The following is a 22,006-nucleotide window of genomic DNA, read 5'->3' on the forward strand; positions in this document are numbered from 1 at the left end:
GGACCATTTCATTGTCCACTGTTCTATAGGATAAAAGCTTTTTGTGCAGCTGTCTATAAGGAAAGAAGTAAACAAAATTTAAAAAAACACAAAAAATCGACTTTGTGTATCAGCAATCATCGCAAAATTGTATATTCCTGTGGTGACTGCAGTAGGACAAGGATTACTGACTAGAGAGTATAGAGACACATGGAAATTGCTACAATACTGATCCTGAGAGCAGTTATGCACAGCAAAGACAAATTCTAGGATAACAGTAACGGAATTCGTAAGGTGGTCACTTAAGCTAGAGTAGAAGGTTACTGCCAAAAGAATAACTAATACTTCACGATACTGAATTAAAACATAAAGTAAGAGCTAAAAGGGAGAGCCAATTGCGTTGAAAAAGAAAGCAATAAACGTAGGTAAAAAGAAAATTGTATTTTCTTCCAACATAAAGTGACCATTTCAGCATTCGTGCCAGGAGGCGCTGCAGTGAAGGGCGCCCCACCGGTTGCAGCGTACGTCCCCCTTTTCTGCGCCTCCAGACGTTGGTAATCGCGCGCGGGCTTCCTCTGGTCTCGGGGCTCCCTCGGGAAGGACCCAGTGTTTACCTATGTCATTCCGTAGCGACGCTGCGTTACGTCATCCAAAATGTAAGTCGTGTTGACTTTTCCTCTACTTCGCAAACAGTCTATGCTCCCCTTACTGGGGGATTTCTTTTCCTCTGAGAAAAGTCCGCCTCGCATCAAAATTAGCGACCACGCAAGGGTAAAATCGTACTCCGAAATATTTCAGTAAGTTTTTCGTCGTCTTTCAAAAGGCTTTGTTTTCTCTTTGCATTTTCATTTTCTTATGAAGTTGATTAAATCGTTATAGTAGTCCATTTCTGAGCAAATATTTTGCTACTCCCCTATCTTAATAATTAATAACACCCAAAAATTCTCCCAGGGAAAAATTTCACGTCCATCGGTGCCTTTGTAGCCCCTGAGTCATTAAAACGTCGGAAATACACGCCCTCCTCGTCCAGAATCTTCGCAACTGCCGTAGTTACGTTTCTTGCAGCACTTCAGTTTCAGCTACGCAGGGCTTCTTATAATACATTCTTGCTTCCATTTTAGCCCCCAAATTGCGTTGGGATAAGTATGAGCAAGGATGACGCGTCAGTACCACGAAAACGAATCCATCTTCCACGCTAGTAACAGATGAAAGATGGTCCGTCTTTATGTATGTAACTGTTGTTCGACTTAGGGTCAACTACCTGATAGAGAATATTTCGAGAATTAGCAGGCACACATCCTTGTTGGCTGATACGTCGAAAGACGACAATCCTATAAAACAACGTTAGCTTTCCGATCAGAGTGACATCAGCCTTTTGAACATTTGTAGCTTCTTGATGTGTGGGGAGGAGGTGGCAGTTTGGTTCTCAGCTATTCGTATTAAACCGTTCGTCCTTACATAGCTAGATAATTCGCAACTGATTTGCGAGCAACTTCATGTGGCTGCCATGACAATAATTCGCTGTTGGTTCATCATGGACAGGGGACATCGGCTGGATAAGTAATTGTCAGTGTCAAGAGTTTATTTTATTCTGAAGGCAAGGAGTTGCTGTTAAGTCTTCGAACGAAGCACTAGTGTAACGATTTAATTTACGACATTCCGAGATTTATGGCTCTATACGACATTTTCGTTTGTTTGGAGAGATGCGTATGGGGCCTGAAGATGGCATAGCCTTCAAAATAAAATGAAATAACGTCTTAAGTTACACGGCTGTTGGTGAATTTCATTGACACTGACAATTTTTCCGTTACCTTCGACTTCAGTCATTACATCACGTCAACTGATCGCGCCCATAACTTATATTTCTGTTGCCCCCTGTCAGGAGTGGTTCGACGTCTTTTCTCCCCTGGAACACGCGCAGTGGCTTCCTAGCAGTTAATTCCAGATATCGCCGCACATAATCAACACTTACCGCTGAAATCGTTCACCAGTACGCCATGTACTGAATGACACTGAAATGAGATCTAGCACGCCACTTCCCATTGTATAGAACTTGAGCTTTTAAATATTGCAAAGAATGCACGATGGCGCAATGAACCATGTTATCCTTGCATTTTCCTTAGCGTGGTCGACAGTTGGCAGACTTCGAATACATGCGAGTATACCAACATACGATATTTGATCATAAAAACATGAGAAATAGTAGCTAAAATTACTGTTACTCTTCGTAAAATAAAGCGTTTGGAAACTTCAGAATGGGATGGGTAAAAAATCATCCAAAACCCACAAGGAGTAACAAGTATTTCGCGAGTCCGGTGTCATGCTGCTTATTACTTGCGTACGCAGAAAGTCAATGTATTAAAGTTTTTAGTAACACTATACTATACTGGACTGGTGAATTCAGCACCTTCAGTATCTTCGACAAACCTGTTTGTTTCAACATGAAATAGTGGTTTCCTAGGCATACTCTTAAAGGTTATATTCCTGGCTTCCCCCAGTCTAGGAATCGGCGCAATCGGCCATTTGTTGGAAATGGGGGGAAGCCAGGAATACAGGGATTGGACAAAAATACGGAAGCATTGCGAGAAAGGATGCTTGAACATAAATGCAGATGCTACGCAAACCTGCAGGTTCCGCTGCTGTATTTGACCACGAACGGCGCCTGCGCATTGTACCCAGTTCGTGGTGAGAAAAGTGTAGTTCTCAGTGCCTTATGTCGGAGTTACACGAAATCGGACGTTGGCAATTTGTTGGTGGTCGTGTTGTGTGTACTTCCGCAACGCAGAGAAAAAAGAAAAACACCATCCGTTACGTCTCAACGCGGACGCATGTTTGTGTTTAGTGATCGTGACGGACGGCCACTGAAGAGCACTGCAACAAAAAATAAGAGAACACAACTGCAAAATTAATTGCAGCACAGAATATCGCACTCGCAACCCCGCAACGCCAAAACAAAACGAGAGATCACCAGAAGCAGGAAGTGAAAGAACGAGCTGCTATTTCAAAACTACACATTAGTGATGCAAGTGCCCGTAACAGGAAAACATAGTGACGAAGCCATAAAATGTGGGCTTCTCCAACTTAGGGCCGGGCTCACGTCCCATGAGTGAAATATGGCAGGGGTTCGACTAAGATTTGGGCAGCCATATCGTGATATTCCTTGGGCCCCATGGGTACTCTGCAAGACCGCCACGGATTAAGTGACCATTTCGGCTGGTTAGGTCCAACCCATGGTACAATGTTTATTCCCCAATAGTGATGCTGTGTTTCAAGGCGATAGTAGCCCTGTTCATACAGCTCTGAGCGTCCAGGACTGGTTTTGTGAGCACCAGGATGAATTGTCCATGTCGCCTGGCCATCACAGTCACCAGATTTCAATGTTATGGAGCCTTTGTGATCTATTTCGGAGAGAATGGCGCCTGATCGCCATCTACCTCCAGCATCGTTGCCTGAATTTTCCACTATTTTGTAGGTGTGAGGGTATAGTTTCCTTTGAAAACCACACAGGACTTGTTTTAATCCATAGAGGAACTGTTATTACGCATTCGAGTTGGGTTTCCAAAACCTGTTTTTATCCATTCCTACACCGTATTATGGTAACGCGTTGCATTTTTCATGTTCCCATATTTTTGTCCAACCCTGTAGTTAAACGTGGAATGCTATTCGCTGTGCGTATTTCAATTTTCCGTGCGAAAGCTGAGTCTTAAAATGCAAGATCTGAATCTCAAAGATACTCAAAGTTTTACGAAGGACTAGATATCGAATCCGAAACCTTTGGATTGTAGTCACTCACTGAGGCCCCAAGCTACTTAAAAAGAAAAAACGAAATGTGATTCTTACTCAACTAAACGTTTTTTTGGTAGTCGCCGCCTGTTGGTGGCCGAGTGGTTCTAGGCGCTTCAGTCCGGAACCGCGCAACCGCTACGGTCGCAGGTTCGAATCCTGCCTCGGGCATGGATGTGTGTGATGTCCTTAGGTTATTTAGGTTTAAGTAGTTCTAAGTTCTAGGGGACTGATTACCTCAGATGTTAAGTCCCATATTGCTCAGAGCCATTTGAACCATTTTGGTAGTCTTCCGATCTATTTAGTGCAGATCCTCACACTATCTATTAGCAACTCCGGTAGTTTAGTGTCATATTGGGGACATAAGATCGGAAGTTCCGTCCCATTCTACACCCAGCATTATATCAGATTTTCACGTCAGGTAGAAGGTCTTCTCGTGACTGCCCATAGGTCAGAGCGTGCAAATGCACTGGTGTACTCACCTAAGTTAGGGGTATGCCTAATGGAAAAACTTAGTTGATAACTGCTTTCATCATTACACCAGTTCAGGAATGCTGTTTAGTTTTATTGATAACTGAATATTGTTTCAACCGTACTAAAATAAAAACCAACACATATTTAAGAATGGAAGAGGGAAATATTCTGCTGCCCTGGCACTGTTTTCTGCACCACGTGTGGCCCCGTGTGTGTCGGTTTGGCGGAAGCTTTCAGAGGAACAAAAGAATAGCACGCGGCTCTGTCAGAGCGGACTCGCCGCCGTGCCCCTCCTCGGCGCAGCTAATTTGCCTCTTAGCGGCGGGACTGGAGACATTATTGCGAGCGCCGTGTCGCGGTGTAAACAAAGGCACGAATAGCTGCAGACAAGGGGGCTGCAAGTAGCCTGCTTGAAAGAGGCCCCTTTCTGTAAGCAGCTCCGCTGATGACGGCGCCTGCGCCAGTGGAGCGGCCAAGTCTGTGACGTGGCGCAGCTCTGTGTTGTGCGCTTCTCACCCTTACCTCAGTGCTGCTTGCATTTGAATCCCGCAGACTTTGCAAGCACAGACAGCACTTGTTTTGCTGTTCGCAGTCTGGTAGAATCGTGTCTCGGTGGAAATTAAAATTTTGATGGGGATTGGAAATCTACAGGGTGACCCAAAAGTCCATTAACATTCGGAAAATCAAAGTAGGTAGAGAGGTAAAAGTTAACCCACCTGCTTGAAATGACAGGGTGTTTTATTGAAACCAAAAAAGTACACAAAATGACCTACAGATGGCGCTCCGTATGATACAAAAGCAATAAGTAGCATAACACCTGGTTTTTAGCAAAAACGATGTTCTTCATAACAAATGTTCAGTGCTCAGTACATCGGCCGTCATTCATTAATACTTTTACTCGAGGGACAGAGATCTGAAAATGATGTACGGCATATCATTAGTCATGGTGAGAAACTGCCGTCGGATGTTGTCTTTTAGCATCTATAATGACGTGCGACGAGCGCGGTAATAAAATAAAAACATTAAACTGAAGCTATGGAACTGCAGCTTTCAGAGAATTACATCGTAACTCACAGTCCCATAAAGAAAATTGTCTTTAATGATGGTGAAGATCATGATGAAACATGGCCGGCCGGTGTGGCCGAGCGGTTCTAGGCGCTACTGTCTGGAAGCGCGCGACTGCTACGGTCGCAGGTTCGAATCCTGCCTCGCGCATGGATGTGTGTGATGTCCTTAGGTTAGTTAGGTTTAAGTAGTTCTAAGTTATAGAGGCTGATGACCTCAGAAGTTAAGTCCCACAGTGCTCAGAGCCTTTTGAACCATTTTGAACTTCCAGCTTCTGGTAACGCCGCAACCATTAATGACACGGACAGAGGTCGAGGGATCTGGGAAACAAAGCATGACGGAAGTGGCGGCTCAGAACCGATCCTCACCAAATGATGTTCGTAAGTGATCTTTCACACGTGTAGCACTATAGGGAGGAGCGCCATCCAGCGTAAAAGTCGTACCTTCCTGCAGGTCTTTTTCAGCCAGGCTAGAGATGATGCGATTCTGTAGCTTATCGGCGTACCTCGCAACTTTCATGCTGACGGTTTGAAAATGAGGACCCTGCATTTCCTTGAAGAAAAAGTGTGCAATCGCGATTGATGTGTAAATCAACACCACACCGCGACTTCCTGATTATCCAATGGGGTTTCCAGGACAGTTGTACGAGCCCGCATTCTGCAATTTCGGGTGTTGATAAACCCTTGGAGAGTGAAATGGGCTTCGTCGGTCCACAACACGTTAGACAACCAATCTTCATCTTTTTCCATTTTCTGCAGTACCCACACCGGAAATTCTCTCAGCGCCAAAAGTCGGTGCTAACAATTCATAAAGATTCCTCCTCTCTCTCCCTACATCTCATTTTATACACTATTCTCTTGCGGCGTCACTGGCATGATGCTGTCCAGCGCCCTCTGTTGGCGGTGTTTGGATTCTCTTTTGCTTTCAATGAGCCCCCACGTCGTTAAAGGCACGTGTGTCGATTTTTACCTCTCTACCTACATTTTGCAGTGAACTACTGCATTTTCCGAAGTTAGCGGACTTCTGGGTCATCCTATAATGACATGGTATGCTATCGGATGTAAAGCCAGGTTATGATGTTGAAGACGACATACGTATAGGAAAGCCGAGTATCTACCGCATTTCAGCCGAATGTGACATGCTATTACGATAATCGATAGCAATCGCAAGGAATCACTACGAAATACCTGACTAAAACAACCACCCGAGCACTATCCAGATTATAAGGAAATATGAGATTAGTTTCGTGTTGTAAACGCCAAGATTCTGAGACAGCATAATTCAGGATTCTATTGAGGTAAAGTTGTCGGGAAACGTAAGATAACCGCGATGGAGATTTCTGTTTAAACAAGGGTTGTGGTCCGACTCACGCTTTATCAAGATCTCATCAGCCAACTCATCCACCAAAGCTGGAAAACTCTGAGAGACTGTGCTTTCCACGGAATAAGACTGCGGGCTCTAGAAAAACAAGTGTGCATAAAAGGGTGTAGCACTCGTCAGGAATCGAACTCGGCTATAAATAGCTACGCGGCACCAACAATACTTCAAATTCTGGAGTCTAGGCAGTGAGTACGCGTAACAGCTCGCAGCACCTGTGGTACACCACGGGGTCGCCGCGCGGAGTGGCCCCGCGGTTTAGGGCGCCAAGTCACGGACTGTGCGGCCACTGCCGCCGGAGGTTCGAGTCCTCCCTCGGGCATGGGTGCGTGTGTTGTTGTTAGCATAAGTTGGTTTAAGTTAGTTTAAGTAGTGTGTAAGTCTAGGGACCGATGACCTCATTAGTTTGGTTTCGTAGGAATTCACACGCATTTCACATTTGACCACTGGGACGGTAGTCGACATGTTAGTAATAAAAATAAATGAACAACACAGTTGTGCACTCGAAAGCGCACCGTTAATCAATCAAGCAGAGAAACCCTGAGAGGTTTTTAATAACGCCAATGATTTACATGTCAGTGAGGCTTGTCACCTTAATTTTAGTAGTTTTTGATGTATTTACTGTTCGAAGAGAGCAGGTTTCTACCCTGAACCAACAGGGAACTACCTAGATGAAAGGACGAAAAAGGAAGGTAAGATAAAATGCAACGTCCCATCTCCGTCTGGGTCATTCGAAGCGGAGCACTCTATTGAACTAGAAGGAGAACTGTATTCGGCCACGGTTTTGTTGATGATTGATCCTGCATTCGCTTAATGTGACTTACTGAAACTATAGAAAATGTGAGTTTGGGTAGCCGGATGTGGATTTCAACCGAGGAGTTACCTTATACGACTACAGCGTATTAAATCACTGGGCCACGTCGTTTGGTATGGAAACAGGTTCTTCTGTTATTAATGAGGACAACTGATAAGCCAGCTAATGGAACAGCAGTGGCCCTGTTTCGCAAAGCCGATATCCACGGGCAAGAGAACAGTCAGGGACACAATGCTCGCCAATAGTACCTTCCAGTGACGTCACTAACATTGATTATGTATCCGGGATTTCCTATCTCCTGGTATTACATGGTGGCTTTACGACTCGAGATAGGGAAACACTTGCTGCCATTTCCCACGGGAACTACAGGGTGGTCATAATTAAATTTTCGCTACTCGAGAGAGCCCCCGAGAAAACCAAGCGATCGTAGGACAACCAAAATATGTGGAAACATTTGTAAAGACATGTGAAAGAGAAATGACAAATTAATCATTGGAGGAAACTCATTTCTTTTCCTTATTAAGGGATAAATTTCATAATTACGTACCATGTTCACATCCCAGATTACAAACGTTGCTCAGTGTAACGACTATTTGTACCCACGACAGCCTTTAATCGCACTATAGACAGCTCTGCTGCTGCCCGAAACAACAGAGAACCATGGAATGTTGGGCTATTGTGATACAGATCGTGCACTTTCGTAGAGCGTGCATTGCATCCATCATTCTCAGCTTTGGTATCAGTGATTTCTTCAACAGTTTGTGGCAACTGGCCATCGGCCTCTCCCACGAGCAATTCCCAAATCATGTTCTTCAACCCCGGTGTGGAAATCAGGCCTCTCTGTATACCATTAACGTGTCAATACTGGCGAAGAGCAGCAGAACTATTGCAGTTGTTTTGATAAAACAGATGTACAAGTAAAGCCCTGCTCACCTTTTCCGGTCACACGTTGAATGTCCGCAGCTGTAATAGACGCTCATGCTCGTGTTTCAAACCTACTTCGCCGTACAAGTAGCTGCGTCCATGGGCAAGTCAAGACATTAACACTTTTATCAACACAAATCTTACAGCGGACAGTCGGAATATCGTCCCTATAACGTGGGATACCCGGAGGGTAAATAGTTTTTCGTGTACAGTGACTCAAGTAGCGAAAGTTGAATTATGACCACCCTGTACTTGGTTGCTCGTTTGTAATTACAAGTAGCGATTTTATTTTGAACGTGTAAATTACTTCTGTCCACAGATTTCTTGGTGCGTAAGGTTAATGACTCACTATTGTAAGATGAAAATACATTGCAGATACACTAAGGAATGAGAAATCGCCACACCCAGAAAAAAGGTCAGAATATATTGAAACTAAGTGAATGTATAGAATAAAATAAAAGCATTTAGATTAAGAGTCCAGAGAAAAGGCGTACGCGGAACCAGCAGAAGCTATTGCTGTGTGACGGGAAATGCCAAACAAATAAGCTCTACTGGGAAAGAGCCATCAGACGATGAAGAAACGTATCCAGAATGTGATTTTCACTGTGCAGCGGAGTGTGCGCTGATATGAAACTTCTTGGCACATTAAAACTGTGTACCGGACAGAGACTCGAACTCGGGACCCTTGCCATTCGTGGGCAAGTGCTCTACCAACTGAGCTACCCTAGTATGACTCACGCCCCATCCTCACAGCTTTACTTCTGCCAGTACCTCGTCTCCTACCTTCCAAACCTTACAGAAGCTCTCCTGCGAACGTTGCAGAACTAGCACTCCTGAAAGAAAGGATATTGCGGAGACATGGCTTAGCCACTGACTGGGGTATGTTTCCAGAAAGAGATTTCCTTTCTGCAGCGGAGTGTGCGCTGACATGAAACTTCCTGGCAGATTATAACTGTGTGCCTGGCCGAGACTCGAACTCGGGACCTTTGCCTTTCGGGGGCAAGTGCTCTACCAACTGAGCTATCCAAGCACGACTTACGCCCCGTCCTCATTTGGTAGAGCACTTGCCCGCGAAAGCCAAAGGTCCTGAGTTCGAGTCTCGGTCCGGCACACAGTTTTAATCTGCCAGGAAGTTTGAATGTGCCATTTATCGCAGCTCACGTCTCAGAAGTATTGTCGTTTGGAGAAAAAGGAACTATTACACAGTCGAGTACGTAAAGATAGGGGCAGCGATGACATCACATCATCTACTTGGGAAAGGGGCCTCACAGAACGCATATGGTTGCAGCAAGACGGAGCGCGTCCTCACTACACTCTTTCATTGCGGGAGTTCGCAAATGAACTCTTTCCAGGACGGCGGGTAGGTCGTGGTTCATGGGCAACACCAGCTCGCTTGAAACGGCCACCAAGAACTCGTGACAACTCGTTAAGGGAGATGCGGTTTGGGCTCATTAAGACGCATGTATCTGCACGTCGTTAAGCTAAAAAGAATTGCGCAATGCTGTTGAGGATGCATTTTGCACTATAACACCAGACATGCTAAAATATATCTCAAGAAGAACATGGGGGCGTATAGAAATGTGTTTACAGCATGGTGGGGAACACAGTTGTGCTATAACAAGCCAAATCAGCACTCGATACTAGGGGTTACAGGGACTTCTCGCCACGCTACACAATATATAATGAAACGTTGGCTTTGATCGCATTTGGCTGTCTGATAGTATAACTATATTCATCCGGGTTTGTCCTCTTCAGGTTTTCAGAAATCGTACCAGCTACATGTCTGGGTAGTGAGATGCTGTGAACTGAGTTCAGGTTTGATTACCTCTGGATTGAAGCAGCCTGTAATGATGTCGATGTCGACCTAATGATGAGGCCCGGTGCAGTGAAAACGAAGAACCCTCGTGCGAGGTGGGCCCGGAGCGGCGGCCGTTGGCCTTCTTCCCCGCTGCGTGCATCAATCAGGGGCGGCTGTCGCCGGCAGATGGTATCTGGCGACTGCTAATTGCGGCCCGCTCCCTCGTTAGCAACGGGTCCGCTCTGGACTCGGGGGTGCGCCGTGCTACCCCACACCCACGCTCGGGCCATCTGTCTTCGTTTTTGTTCCGTAGCGCACCCTTTTCCCTTTTGAGCCTAAAACTCCTGTTAATAGATCTCCGGACAAATCCTATATTAGATCGAGAAATTTCGTTTCATGCTTTCTGATTTCATTTTTCCGTATCCAGATAGGAGGTATTCATGGTCCGGCGGGTTCCTGACGTCACCGCCCTCTCACGATAGAAGAAGAACAGAAAAGATGTGTGTGTGTTGGTGATGGTGAGAGGGGAAATTCTTGCCGCTTTCATTATCAATTCATTCAGCACTGCTTTTATTCCACTGGGGGAACTTAATAAAAATAATTTCCCCTTTCTTGATTAAAGCAACGACAGCTTTTATTAATTACTTGGTCGAACGTCATTAACGGAGTGTTATATGACCACCTTTTTAATTACAAGTGCCCTTTTATATACATTGTAGATGTTTGATATTTAATATATTTATTCGTCTGCACGGCCGACCACCCATTCATTCGTTCACCACTAACGTTTCGCTTGTGACTAAATTTTTCTGTAACTCTACCGAAGGTGATTATTTGTGTGGCTGTTGTATTTATCATAATATTGAATTTCTAAGAGAGTAATTCAGCAGAATGAGGCGTGATTTACATGCTTGGTTTGATAAATTGAAGACGTTCGTAAATAAATAACTGAAGCAGATATTTGTCTTCTCTGCTGTATAACAAACTTATGGCTCAATACGCGCAAGTTGTAGCGGGTTCAGTAATACGTGTCTTAAGTATAGAACTATAAAATGTTCGAAAAGTGAAATTCCGTTGAGCATAGGCTAATGCGGTAGTGCGAGAATTTCTGTCTGCAAACGAGTGATGTCATGTTGCAGTGGGTGAAACCATCTGCCAGCTGTGGCCTACGCCATCTCGAACACTCAGGGGGAAGCGAGTGTTGTTAACACGACGCCTGATTGGTGACTGGCCGATAGACACCTATTGATTGAAATTAATATGAGGTGTGTGTACACACATAGCCTTTGTTGGAAACCGGAACTCTGCTGGGAATACTTCCAATACGTCTGTGTTTTTGTGAAAAAGAGCAGCCCATTTCTCCACAGGAGACGAAACCAGAAAATGTTGCGATGTTGGACACTGTGGTCTGGAGCGAAACCTATTTTGTAACTCATCGCAAACGTATTACATTGGACTTAGGTCGGGACCCTGGGCAGGCCAGTCAATTTCGGAAATGTTATTGTCCACAGAGCATTGCCTCACATTTGCTGCTTTATGAGTCGATGCACTGTCATGCTGATGTAACCAGTCATCGACTCCGACCTGCTCTTCTAATACATTGTGTCCGAAAAGTCTTTCCCTGATTACATAAACTGATAACTCAGGCTATAAGTAAGATACAAATATGAAACTGGTGTCTAATCGTTTACAAACTATTAAAGTTTTTTCACACATCAGTAAACTTCCACATGAGCACACTTAGTAGCATGTAGCACATCTAGGCGATTTCAATTTCCGTCCACACATTAGCCAACATCACTGGAGGGATCGATTCAACGACTGTGGTTATCCGTTGCCGCAGGGTTTCAAGATCTGGTACACGTGTTCGGTAGACCTCGTCCTTGACATAACCCCGTAAAAAGAAGTCTAATGGGGTTATGTCAGGAGAGCGTGGAGGCCAAACCGTTGGCCCATCACGACCAATCCATCGTCCAGGAAAGATCATATCGAGATAGGCACGGACATCCAAACCCCAATGAGGCTGTGCACCGTCTTGCTGAAACAAGACATCGGGGTGATACTGAAGCAGCTGAGGAACAGCATACAGTTATAACATGTCCAGATACATTGCAGATGTGATGCTAGCCTCAGCGAAGAAGAATGGCCCGATAATTCAATCGTGCATTAGTGGGCACCAAACATTCACCTTTGTGCTGCCTCTGGTGCACTCCATGACCTCGCCAGGGGGTTGTGAACCCAAAATGCGCACATTATGGCGATTCACTACTCCACTGACAAAAAAGGTCGCTTCGTCGGAAAAGGCAATTCGTGTGAGATAACCATCATCGTCCTCAATACGTGATAGCATTTCGCCAACAAAGTCATACCGACGTGTACTGCCATTGGGCAACAAGGCCTGAACCATTTGCACTTTATATCCACGAAACAATAAACGTTTGTGTAAAATGTCATGGAGAGAGCTTTTTTGCATCTGTAATTCACGTGAGGCCCTGCGCACCGATTTCTTCGGACTTCGCAGAAAAGACCGCCTTACAGCTTCCACCTGTCTGCTGAGGAAGATCAGCAACCGAGGTACCACAGGACACACTGTGCCTTCTCCTGATTGGTTAACATGGCTTCTTGGGCACTGCAGCTCATCCACTACTTACGTACTGCGAACCTAAAACAGAAAAAAAATTCTTTGATAGTTGTACACAATTCGACTCAAGTTTCGTTGTATCTTACTTCTAGCCTGAGTTATCAATTTATGTAATCAGGGAAAGACTTTTCGGACACCCTGTATTGTTGTCCATATTGCACTGCCTCATATTTGCTACTTTATGAGTCGGATGCACTGTCATGTTGATGGAACCAATCTCCGACCTGCTCACCTGATATACGCAGTACACTATGCTCTAAGATGTGTTCACACCCTTCCGCATTTAGCGTTTTCTTAAGTGCAATAGAAAGACAGCACCATAACCACGGAAAGCCCCCGCCCCCCATAGCGTAACACCGTCTCTCTCTTTCGTACTTCGCCGCTGTCACTACACACGTTGACTGTTAACGTCCAGCACGCATTCGGGAAACCCAAACCCTGCCACCGCAGGTAATAAGGGACAGTGTCGTTCTTCACTCCAAATCGCTCGTTTCCACTCATCCTCTGTGCAGTGACGTTGCTCTTGACACACCTCAAGTGAAGCGTCGCTAGGCACTGACAACAGATATGAGGTGCTTATGAGCGGCAGCTCTGCGGCTGTACCTGACTCTTTTAGCCCCCGACGCACAGTCATTGTGTCAGCTGTACTGCTGGTGGCACTTGGGAACTCACGAGTGATTCCTTCCGCTGGTTTCCTGCGATGTTTGAGCAGTCATCCTGCGCAATGCTCGACGGTCCCCGCCCGTCGCTACATGACGTCTGTCTGTTTTTGGTTTAGTTCTGGTTGTTCCTCCGCGTTTCCACTTCACAGCCACATCACCAATAGTCGACTTGGGCAACTTCGTAGGGGTTGAAATGGTTCTGATGGATTTATCAGTCTGATGACACCCAATGAATACTCCATGTTCGAAGTCACTGAGCTCTGCTGACCTACCCATTCTGCTGCCACTGCTTCTCAACTGAAAACTTTTTATTCTGGCGTTCCGCTAGTCGTGACATACAGTGTTCAAGTCCGCAGTATATTTGGACAGATAGCTTATTTTTTTTTGGAAAGAGGACCGCATGTGATGTACTCGCCGGCCTTGGTGGCCGAGCGGTTCTGGGCGTTTCAGTCCGGAACCGCGTGACTGCTACGGTCGCAGGTTCGAATCCTACCTTGGGGATGAATGTGTGTGATGTCCTTAGGTTAGTTACGTTTAAGTAGTTTTAAGTTCTAGGGGACTGATGACCTCGGATGTTAAGTCACATAGTGCTCAGAGCCATTTGAACCATTTTTTGATTTACTCGCATGAGTAAGCAAAATTTTCGTGGAATGCACTGCGTTCGCTGAGAAAAAAGCTGTCAGTAGATTGTATGGAAAGTCAGTCCGTATCTTGTGACAAGACCACAGATAGTATTAATGGCTCACAAAATTTTGCATAATATCCCGAGTAATGCCTAATCTCCAGGCGTGAAGTGGTAAGTTCCTACGGGACCAAATTGCCGAGCTTATCGTACCCTAGGCTTACATATTACTTGATCTAACTTACTGTCACAACAACACACACATCCATACCCGAGGGAGGACTCGAACCTCCAACGGGAGGGGGAGTCGCGCGAAGCGTGACAGGGCGCCCTAGATCGCGCAGCTACCCCGCGGCCAGGCGTGAAGTATTGATTTTGTCCAACAGCCCAGATATACTCCCATTATTATACGTGTAGCGCCAATACTTGCGTATCATTCTTTTGCTTACTTCCCGCTTTATAATATTTCATCTACAGGATGTTTCAAAAATGACCGGTATATTTGAAACGGCAATAAAAACTAAACGAGCAGCGATAGAAATACACCGTTTGTTGCAATATGCTTGGGACAACAGTACATTTTCAGGCGGACAAACTTTCGAAATTACAGTAGTTACAATTTTCAACAACAGATGGCGCTGCAAGTGATGTGAAAGATATAGAAGACAACGCAGTCTGTGGGTGCGCCATTCTGTACGTCGTCTTTCTGCTGTGAGCGTGTGCTGTTCACAACGTGCAAGAGTGCTGTGGACAACATGGTTTATTCCTTAGAACAGAGAATTTTTCTGGTGTTGGAATTCCACCACCTAGAACACAGTGTTGTTGCAACAGAACGACGTTTTCAACGGAGGTTTAATGTAACTAAAGGACCGAAAAGCGATACAATAAAGGATCTGTTTGAATAATTTCAACGGACTGGGAACGTGACGCATGAACGTGCTGGAAAGATAGGGCGACCGCGTACGGCAACCACAGAGGGCAACGCGCAGCTAGTGCAGCAGGTGATCCAACAGCGGCCTCGGGTTTCCGTTCGCCGTGTTGCAGCTGCGGTCCAAATGACGCCAACGTCCACGTATCGTCTCATGCGCCAGAGTTTACACCTCTATCCATACAAAATTCAAATGCGGCAACCCCTCAGCGCCGCTACCATTACTGCACGAGAGACATTCGCTAACGATATAGTGCACAGGATTGATGACGGCGATATGCATGTGGACAGCATTTGGTTTACTGACGAAGCTTATTTTTACCTGGACGGCTTCAACAATAAACAGAACTGGCGCATATGGGGAACCGAAAAGCCCCATGTTGCAGTCCCATCATCCCTGCATCCTCAAAAAGCACTGGTCTGGGCCGCCATTTCTTCCAAAGGAATCATTGGCCCATTTTTCAGATCCGAAACGATTACTGCATCACTCTATCTGGACATTCTTCGTGAATTTGTGGCGGTACAAACTGCCTTAGGCGACACTGCGAACACCTCGTGTTTTATGCAAGATGGTGCCCGGCCACATCGCACGGCCGACGTCTTTAATTTCCTGAATGAATATTTCGATGATCGTGTGATTGCTTTGGGCAATCCGAAACATACAGGAGGCGGCGTGGATTGGCCTCCCTATTCGCCAGACATGAAGCCCTGTGACTTCTTTCTGTGGGGACACTTGAAAGACCAGGTGTACCTCCAGAATCCAGAAACAATTGAACAGCTGAAGCAGTACACCTTATCTGCATGTGAAGCCATTCCGCCAGACACGTTGTCAAAGGTTTCGGGTAATTTCATTCAGAGACTACGCCATATTATTGCTACGCATGGTGGATATGTGGAAAATATCGTACTATAGAGATTCCCAGACCGCAGCGCCATCTGTTGTTGACAATTGTAACTACTGTAATTTCGAAAGTTTGTCTGCCTGAAAATGTACTGTTGTCCCAAGCATATTGCAACAAACGGTGTATTTCTATCGCTGCTCGTTTAGTTTGTATTGCTGTTTCGAATATACCGCTCATTTTTGAAACACCCTGTATTTATAATATTTCCGCTTTACGAGAATGGTTCAGATGGTTCTGAGCACTATGGGACTTAGCTGCTGAGGTCATCACTCCCCTAGAACTTAGAACTACTTAAAACTAACCTAAGAACATCACACACATCCATGCCGAGGCAGGATTCGAACCGTAGCGCTCACGCAGTTCCAGACTGAAGTGCCTAGAATCGCTCGGTCACACCGGCCGGCTTCTGCTTTACGGAAATAATTGTGACACACGGCTGATATACTCGTACTTGGGCTCATTTACCAAAAAATTCATTAAATTGATAGTCCTTAAAAGAACAGTTAAACAGTTAACATTTTGCAAAACTTGATACTTCTGCTGTCATTATGTTTGTCTTCCAGTACCTTCAGTTTCACACGAGAACAACGCTTCTCTCCCACTGCCAGAATTAACACTAACAACTTCACAATGACTGCAGTCGTTCCGATACATGACGGGTAGCTTTAATATATCTACACTAGTGTTGTTGTCATTAGATTGCTAAATTTCTCACACACCGTAAATGAAATTTTAGGAAGATCGGATCTAATAAAATTATCAGAGAAATATTTTTTCCTCTTTCTTCATCAGTACTGAACTGTAACTGAAAGTTCTTCTACGTGTAACAGTTTGAACACCAATACTTGGAGCTCTCCACCTGCTATAATGCGTTAAAGTGGGTTTACTGGGGCTTCTCGCTTTCGTGAAGCACTAAAACTTCCGTTCCGTTGACAATGTAGGCCGCTTAACTCTTATTTCTGTAGCATTTTCTCTTGCGGGTTGAAGAGCTTCTACGAATCTACCATTTGTTCGTTATTAATGGTGTATATTGAGTAATATCAACACGTCAAAAGCAAGCTATCGCCATACTGCTCGGATAGCAGATGGATATGATTATTTTATTAATGTATAAAGTGGTGACGATTTTCGTATAATAGACATAATTATCGCGTTTACCCAGTTTTTAAAATAATTTCTTATCTATTTCCTATTCATGCATGACGAATGTCGCTGCTTACCGCGTTTATAAATTGATACGTTTAGGACGTCACTAGTGCTCGCAACGTATTCGGTGGTAATAGCTAAACTTACGCTACTTGAGAGAGCCTCCATGAGAAACGAGTGATTGTAGGACAGTAAAACGGGGTGGAAACATTTTTAAGAACGTGCGGGAAAGAAATAACAAATAAACAGTCGAAAATTTCCGTATGATAGGGTAACATCTGTTTGTTGCGTACCATATTTACTGTCCACGTCACAATCGTTACTCAATGTGACGACCATCTGCGTCCTCGATAGCTTAGAATCCCACTAGAGATTGCTATATTGCGTCCGACACATATCAGCTGGAATGTCTGCTACCTCCCTCACAATGCTGATCTTGTCTCCAACATGTGTTAGCATCCGCTGACAAACCCTGGCCTTCGCCTAACCTCACAGCCACAAAAAACGGGTTCAAATCTGGCGATCTTGCTGAACACACAGTTTGGAACTATTGGCCAGTGATTCGATTTTCTCCGAATATGTTACGAAGTAAGCGAGTGACCTCATGAGCAATACGTGGTGGGTCTCCATCATGCATCAAAGCAATTGAGTGCGAAACACCTCTCTCCCGTAGAGAAGGGATCATATGTTGACGAAGGAGATAACAGTAACGTGTGCCGTTCACGCTGCATGTCTTTCGTTCTTGGTGCGTCTGTTTCCACCCTACGTCGCCGTACCAGTTCCGGAGCCTGCGGGCAAATCATGACATTAACATTACTAACAGCGCAAATCCTGCACCGCACAGTCTGAAGGTAATTCCTATAAAGTTGTTTACACACACTGAAAATAGTTTTCCGTCTATACTGACTCAAGTAGCGAAAGTTTAATTATCACCAAGCTACATCGTTGGTGATTATCCTTAATGCATGTAATCGCGGCTTGTTTACATCTACATGACTACATCTACATGACTACATCTACATGACTACTCTGCAATTCACATTTAAGTGCTTGGCAGAGGGTTCATCGAACCACAATCATACTATCTCTCTACTATTCCACTCCCGAACAGCGAGCGGGAAAAACGAACACCTAAACCTTTCTGTTCGAGCTCTGATTTCTCTTATTTTATTTTGACGATCATTCCTACCTATGTAGGTTGGGCTCAACAAAATATTTTCGCATTCGGAAGAGAAAGTTGGTGACTGAAATTTCGTAAAAAGGTCTCGCCGCGACGAAAAACGTCTATGCTGTAATGACTTCCATCCCAACTCGTGTATCATATCTGCCACACTCTCTCCCCTATAACGTGATAATACAAAACGAGCTGCCCTTTTTTTGCACCCTTTCGATGTCCTCCGTCAATCCCACCTGGTAAGGATCCCACACCGCGCAGCAATATTCTAACAGAGGACGAACGAGTGTAGTGTAAGCTGTCTCTTTAGTGGACTTGTTGCATCTTCTAAGTGTCCTGCCAATGAAACGCAACCTTTTGCTCGCCTTCCCGACAATATTATCTATGTGGTCCTTCCAACTGAAGTTGTTCGTAATTTTAACACCCAGGTACTTAGTTTAATTGATGAATGGAATTAAGTTGCATCATTTGTTAATTTACAGAGAGAGCCGTTTGCTTTATTACTTCACGCGACTTCCTCTGCCACTCTGTGCCCTAATTAAACTAACGAAAAGGAAAAATCTTATGTCCATTGTGTCACTACCAGAGCAGAGGACAGTGTCACTCAATGAATGCCTTACCCTCACGTACGAATACGCATCGCTCTCTTTCCAACGTTCCGACTCTTGTCACTAACGCTCAATACTATCGCTCCGCTCGAATTTGAGATATCTCGTTCGAATTACGTGGACGGAAGACATTTTCAATCTCGGAATTCTCCTTGCAAAGAGAGGAGAGAAAGTGGATCAAAGTTCTTGAGTTCCTTATTGTCGTACAGGGCGCCATTGTCCGGTGTTAAATCTGTGCACAGAACCTCTTGCTGCCAGATCGTGACCCTACCGCTGATACGTCTGTCGCACGGGATGTTAATCTCGACGGGCTCTAAACATCATTAGAGAGGTTTGCATTGGGTTGGTACCAGCATCATACTTCATAGTTGCCCATCCTTACATTTCCATAATCGCCCATAACATTATCCACACGAGACGGCTAGATATTTTAAACTCTGCAAGTCCTGATCGTGGACTGTACGTCAGTATTCCAGTATGTAGTTCTGGAGATGTATGTGTAACTTTCGAGTTAGAATTACTGTTTAACTAGGTATATGTTTTACTACATACAGGTATTTTATTGAATCACTCTTTGGTATCGAACTTTCTGGGATTACGGTGCTTCACGTGCAACGATCTTATAGACTGACCGGAGAAGAAATACAACAAAGTCAGACAGACTTGCTTCTGCTGTTGCGAAGCTGAACGGTTTCGCTGACTGTTCATCGTAAGTCCTACTCCGTTTTAGGAGCACGATATCGTTTCCTTTGAATGCAAATTAATTTTACAAAGTCGTCAGGGCGATATCTGAAAATAGTGTATCCAACATGGATTATACATTCGGTGGTTTGGAAAGTCCATCGTAAGTAAAGATGAGATAGATTTAGTTGTCAGACATGTTTCAGACTGGACAACAGAATCAGTGAATAACAGTACAACAATAACGAATAAAAAGTATGGATCATTCTGCTGGAAATATTACAGTTGGTTTCCCCAACATGACGCTTAATTTACGCAAGATGCCATTGGAAAATTGGAAATTTGTGGTAAGGTCTTATGGAACCTAACTGCTGAGGTTATCGGTCTCTAAGCTTATGCACTGTTTAATCTAACTTAAACTAACTTACACTAAGGGCTACGGTCACAGGTTCGAATCCTGCCTCGGGCATGGATGTGTGTAATGTCCTTAGGGTAGTTAGGTTTAAGTAGTTCTAAGTTCTAGGGGACTGATGACCACAGCTGTTTAGTCCCATAGTGCTCAGAGCCAATTTACACTAAGGACAACACAAACACACATGCCCGAGGGAGGACTCGAACCTCCGACGGGGGCAGCAGCGCGGACCGTGACAAGGCGCCTCAGACCGCAAGATGCCAATGAATAAATACATGGCAGTTAATAGGTTGTTGCATAAGTTCACAGTATTATTATTTATATTAGACATTCTTGGAATACATCACAGCATAGTGTTAGGGCCGTTCCGTGATCGTAGCGTTTCTTTCCACTTTGCAAGGGCATTAGTCGCTTGTTATATTGGGCTTATACACTGAAGCGCCAAAGAAACTGTATAGGTATGTGTATTCAAATACAGAGATATATAAAGAGGCACAATACGGCGCTGCGGTCGGCAACGCCTATGTAAGACAACAAGTGTCTGGCGCAGTTGTTAGATCGGTTACCGTTGCTACAGTTCGAACTTGATGTAACAGCGATGCACGAGCGATGGGACGCAGCATCTCCGAGGTAGCGATGAAGTGGCGATTTTCCCGTACGACCATTTCACGAGTGTACTGTGAATATCAGGAATCCGGTAAAACATCAATCTCCGACAGCGCTGCGGCTGGAAAAAGATCCTGCTAGAACGGGACCAACGACGACTGAAGAGCATCGTTCAACGTGACAGAAGTGCAATACTTCCGCAGATGTCTGCAGATTTAAATGCTGGGTCATCGACAGTGTCAGCGCGCGAACCATTCAACGAAACATCATCGATATGGGCTTTCGGAGCCGAAATCCCACTCGTGTACCCTTGATGACTGCACGACACGAAGCTTTACGCCTCGCCTGGGCCCGTCAACACCGGAATTGGACTGTTCATGACTGGAAACTTGTTACCTCGTCGGACAAGTCTCGTTTCAGATTGTATCGAGCGGATAGGCGTGTACGTGTACGGAATTACGGACCCTGCATGTCAGCAGGGGACTGTTCAAGCTGGTGGAGGCTCTGCAATGGTGTGGGGAGTGTGCAGTTGGTTCTATATGGAACCCCTGATATATCGAGATACGTACCTGACACGTGACACGTACGCAAGCATCCCGTCTGATCACCTGCATCCATTCGTGTCCATTGTGCATTCCGACGGACTTGGGCAATTCCAGCAGGACGATGCGACACCTCACACGTCAAGAATTGTTGCAGAGTGGCTCCAGGAACACTCTTCAGACTTTAAACACATCCGCCGGCCACCAAACTCCCCAGATATGATCATTATTGAGCATATCTGGGATGCCTTGCAATGTGCTGTACATGAGAGATCTCCACCCTGTCATACTCTTATTGATTTATGGACAGCCCCGCTAGATTCATGGGGTCAATTCCCTCCAGCACTACTTCATACGTTGGCCGAGTCCATGCTTCTGTGGCGCTTCTAGATGCTCGCTGATGTCCTACACGAGATTACGCAGGTGTTCCAATTTCTTTGGCTTTTTAGTGTAGAATTGTTTTAGATACCAATAATGTTTTTGGTGGCTATGGGAAAAGCCGATACTTTCTTAAAGAGTTTAATACCTGGCAGAGGTAATGGAGGGAGTGCCAAAATATTTATGCATTTTACATGGAGAATATCGTTGGAGAAAGCTTTGCTAGAAAATGGAATGTAGGGTTGGCCACTTTTATTCAGAAAGCCTATAGGGTTACGATGGATTTTGAACACCTTAATTTATAATACTATAAGTCAGCAAAGTCTAGAATTAGCAACGGTTTCAATTTTGGCCAGTGACTCACTGTGCGACTATTGCATTCCACGAGCAAGTGGACTTCAAGAGAAAATCACAGGGTAAACGCCTGAGGACCTTTTCGTGTTGAAAGTCAAATGCTGCTGCTTCACAATGATGAACTTCCGCAATGAAT

General features: G+C 44.9%; 1 protein-coding gene and 1 non-coding gene across 2 annotated transcripts in view; one reads left to right on the forward strand and one right to left on the reverse strand.

Moving 5' to 3' along the window:
* LOC126274704 (uncharacterized) overlaps positions 1-22,006 on the forward strand; it is a 1,213,049-nt gene that overhangs the window by 768,503 nt on the left and 422,540 nt on the right. The gene's annotated exons all lie outside the window — the stretch shown is intronic.
* On the reverse strand, positions 9,373-9,447 carry Trnas-cga (transfer RNA serine (anticodon CGA)). The gene has a single exon. It is a non-coding gene; the product is annotated as a tRNA-Ser (tRNA).

Source organism: Schistocerca gregaria, chromosome 1 (genome assembly GCF_023897955.1).
Source record: "Schistocerca gregaria isolate iqSchGreg1 chromosome 1, iqSchGreg1.2, whole genome shotgun sequence".
NCBI classification, from domain to species: domain Eukaryota; kingdom Metazoa; phylum Arthropoda; class Insecta; order Orthoptera; family Acrididae; genus Schistocerca; species Schistocerca gregaria.